The sequence below is a fragment of the Triticum urartu genome, chromosome 1 (assembly GCF_003073215.2).
Source record: "Triticum urartu cultivar G1812 chromosome 1, Tu2.1, whole genome shotgun sequence".
NCBI classification, from domain to species: domain Eukaryota; kingdom Viridiplantae; phylum Streptophyta; class Magnoliopsida; order Poales; family Poaceae; genus Triticum; species Triticum urartu.
The window spans coordinates 93,440,928-93,445,085 of NC_053022.1; the positions used below are offsets into that span (position 1 = coordinate 93,440,928).

The window sequence follows — 4,158 nt, forward strand, 5'->3', positions numbered from 1 at the left end:
AGGGACATGTTGTGGTCTATGTATTCACACATGTATTATGATTTCCGGATAACACAATTATAGCATGAACAATAGACAATTATCATGAACAAGGAAACATAATATTAACCATTTTATTATTGCCTCTAGGGCATATTTCCAATAGGTAGCACCCCATACCTTGTGTTGATGAATGGATTTTCAAGGAGACCCTCCAAACCTAACCTTCTTTCTAGCCTCTCCGAATCTCGAGGAAGAGATTCATTTTAAGGGTGGTAGTTTGTAACATCCCAAAATTCTAAATTTTGAAATGTTATATTAAGTAAATAATTATGATTGTTTGTTTGATTGTTGTGTGATTGATTCTGTGAGATTGAGTGGAAATTTAAACTTTTGAAAGTTGAATGAGAGGGAATAAAAGGACTTTCCCAAAACCTTGATCTTGCATTTTGATCTCCATGAATTCAAATTCATTTCATCACAAAACCCTAGAGTGAAGATAATATGACTTCTTCCATTTAAAGAAACGAAAAGGGTTTTGAAAATGATTTGAATTCCATTTGAAATATGTGAAATTTAGAAACTTTAAGCAACTCAATGAGTTCATGAGGGAAGATAAAATGACTTCTTCAAATTCGAAGCAAGAGAGTTGGAAGTTTCAAATAAATAATTTGGAAGTCACTTTAAAGTTATTTGAAACACATTTTCCATTTGAAGTTGTTTGAAACTCCAAATTCAAATCCAATTGGGAGTTATTTGGGTTTCTATTCAAATTATTTTTCTCCTAAACATAAATAAATGGAAATAAGGGTAAAATAATTCCCTTCAATAGAAAATTAGGAGAAAATAAATTTTAAATCATTTTGCTATTTTAAAAATGATTTTTATTGATTTTAAATGCAACAGTAGCACTGTTTGACTTTTATGATTTTTATGGAATTTATTTGAACTTGAAAAATAGTTCATCTTATTCTTGGTATTTTTATGAACATTTCAGTATCTAATATGCATATGTAGATTTTTATTTATTTTCTCTCTATTTTATTTTTTTGTTTGTGTTAAAAAAATGCACACACACACGCACAGGCACACCCGAGCCGGCCTGCTCGGCCTTTCGGCCCAGGAGTACTTCGGCCCAGGCCTGCTCGTGCCCGAGCGCCCTTCGAACCGGTCAACCGCCCTGCCTCTCCCCTCGTTCAACTCCTATCGCTGCCACTGACTCGTGGAGCCCAGCCGTAGGTCGTCCCCAACCTCCCGCTCAACCCGCATGGGATAGAGCCGCCGCGCCACGCTCCCACAACCGCCGGCCGCAGCCCTCGTGGAGGATGCTTATCCGCAGCCCCGCGCCTCCTCTCCGTGCCTATAAAAGCCCCGAGACACCTTCATCCGATCCCGCCCCTCCTCTACTCAGCACGTCGCCCGCAGCCTCCATCCTCTTCGTGTGCATCTCGCCGGAGCCAAGCCGTTCCGCCAAGGATTTCGTCGCCGGTGGCACACCCGACCCCTCCTTTCTCTGTCAATTGGATCCCCGCTCCGACTCGTATCAGTTTGACATACTTTTTTGACCCCAGGTCCCGCTGGAGCCGCTGCCCCGACGCGTCGCACCGGAGCTCAGAGCCTCCGCCTTCGCCTCGCCCCGTCCCGACCCCGCCGACGCCCCACTCCAGCACCACCCGAAGGCCCGCGTCGCGCTCGACCTGGCCGTACCCTCCGCTGCCGCCGGAGCCGCCACCCAGCCCGTCACCCAGACCGCGTTGCCGTCCTTTGTTCATCGTCATTGCTGCTGTAAGCCGACCCGGCCGCCCTGTTCTTTTAGTTGTTTGTTTTTTCGGTTAACTGCGGTTTTAATTAAACCATGCAGTTTTAGTTAAACCGCTCTTCGGTTTTTCTTTTAGTTAGCTGTTGTGGCCGTTTTGTTTAGATTGCGGCCATTCGCTGCATAGCCAACGCAGTGAACGCTGCTCGGCCAGCCACGAGCCGCCACATGGCCAAGGGCATGTTCGCAGTTATTTTTCTTTCTATTTAGTCCTTGGGATTAGCCCCTAAACTTCGGATTGCCACAACTTTTTAACCATAGGTCCAAATTCGATGAAACCAGCGGTAGATTCTTCATATTTTTTAGATCTATCCAACGGTATCATTTTTGTAAACTTCTGTCGGATTCAAATTTGAACTTTATTCAGATTTGAATTCAAACTTCAACTGGCCATATCTCATAAACCATAGCTCCGATTAAGTGGATTCTTTTTCCGTTTCGTCACCGTAGCCAAATCCTGCCACTTGGACCAATCTCACAATATCTTCACACACTTAGGATCTTTCCATAGTAGCTTTACTCACATGCTTTGTATGCACTATGCTTCACATCACAAATTTTGAACCCCATGCCTATGTTCTGTTGCACTTACAATATTTTGTGATAGTTAAGTGTGTTGTGTCTTCAGTTGGTTTTTTCGAGTCTTTTCATGTTGCATGTTATTTGGTTCTCTGAAATGATTGCTTATGTGAATGCAATGTTTGACTTTATAGATGTTCATCGGAGAGTGATGAATAGTTCTATTAAGTAAACTTCTGAGAGCGATATAATCTTCATCAACCATTACCAGGCAAGTTCACATTTGACCATTCTTTCAATTACCTATGTTTTATTTAGGCACTTAGTCCTTTGCGGTAGGATTGCATGGTAAGCATTTTATGTCGGATGGCTATGCTTCTACCTAGTAGTTCTTTTGAGGTAGGTCTGAACCATACAACCTTGTCACCACCGTGTAAGTTTATTTCTACATCGCAATTGGAGACGTGGATTGGGAAGTGTTCATGGCGAGACTTGAGTGACAAAGTAGTAATCAGGACTAAGACTTAAATGAACTACCTGGGCGGAAATTGGTTTGAATGGTGGCGAGGTACAATGGGGCATGCATGGGAAATCCATGGTGGTGCACCACTAGTGGTCCGTCCGCTCAGGCTCAAAGGGATCAAAGGTGTTTACATGTCTAGAAGCTTCCGTGTGCAGCCACAAGTCAATATGGGCTCTGGCTTAGTTAAGTAGATAGTGTGACCTCTTCCAGGATAGGCTACCAGATGTAGAATGAGTATGTGTACCGGCCTATCCGTGGGTTAAGGGAGAACACTTTCGAAATACTATGTCTCGGTCATCCTGTTCTCAAACGCCAGGCAGCGCGAGAACTTCAAGGCAGGCGATCGAGTCTTGTGGGGAAAAGTGCGCAAACCTCTCTAGAGTGTTAAAACCTAATCGATTAGCTATGTACCCGGTTACGGACATCTTGAGCATCTAGTAGTGGAAATGCCGAGAGATCTCATCACCCTTAATTTAATTAGTGGGTCTAAATAAACTTTGGGAATATATTGAGTTGCGGTTTCCATCTCAATCTTATGCAATTTTTGTAACAGTAGCATAACTTATTTTATGATAGGGAAAAATTAGCTTTATGCAAACTTAACCTTAGAGCCTCCACAACCATATTGCATATAGAGATAGGGCTATTTTCATCTGCCATTATCTGTGATATTGCCAGTACATTCAATGTACTGACCTACACGGCTGCAATGTCTTATGTTTCAGGAATTTCTACGATGGGTAAGAGTTATGTTGTAAGATTACGGTCTACACTCAATTTGTCATTGGCGTTGATGTGACTCCACACTTGTTTGATTGTTTCAGCTAAGACTTATGAGGTATATATCAATTCTATGTCATTTATACATGTGATTGCACTTTGATATATACATCGATGTACTGTGTGTGCCAGCATACCAATCCAGGGATGGCACAGATACACAGAGGCTTGACCGTTTGAGGTCGGGGCGCTACACTTCACCCAGATCTGCGCACAGTGAAGGTCTTGGCAATAGAATATGTCGGCCCCAACCTGGACCAAGTTGTCAGTTTCCTGACATGCTTTCCGTGCCTGAAGAAGTTGTATATCGAGGTGATGTTCCTTTCCTGTTAAATGTTAACCATAATGGAGTTCATTTTTTTGCACCTTTTGCCAAGTTTACAATGACAATGTACTACGATTTCTGAAGGAATTTTGGAGGATTTCAGGACATACAACCCCACCCCATATTGGTTGCTTGATTCATATGGTTACAATCCATAAGCATTTCTCCTTTGGATTCATCTGTACTAGTTTTCTTAGGGAATTTTTCATCCACTCC

General features: G+C 42.6%; 1 long non-coding RNA gene across 1 annotated transcript; it reads left to right on the forward strand.

Moving 5' to 3' along the window:
- Nucleotides 1-1,192: 1,192 nt before the first annotated feature.
- On the forward strand, nucleotides 1,193-2,593 carry LOC125512749. Its single transcript, XR_007285546.1, has 3 exons — nucleotides 1,193-1,467; nucleotides 1,551-1,764; nucleotides 2,509-2,593. It is a non-coding gene; the product is annotated as an uncharacterized LOC125512749 (long non-coding RNA).
- Nucleotides 2,594-4,158: the final 1,565 nt, after the last annotated feature.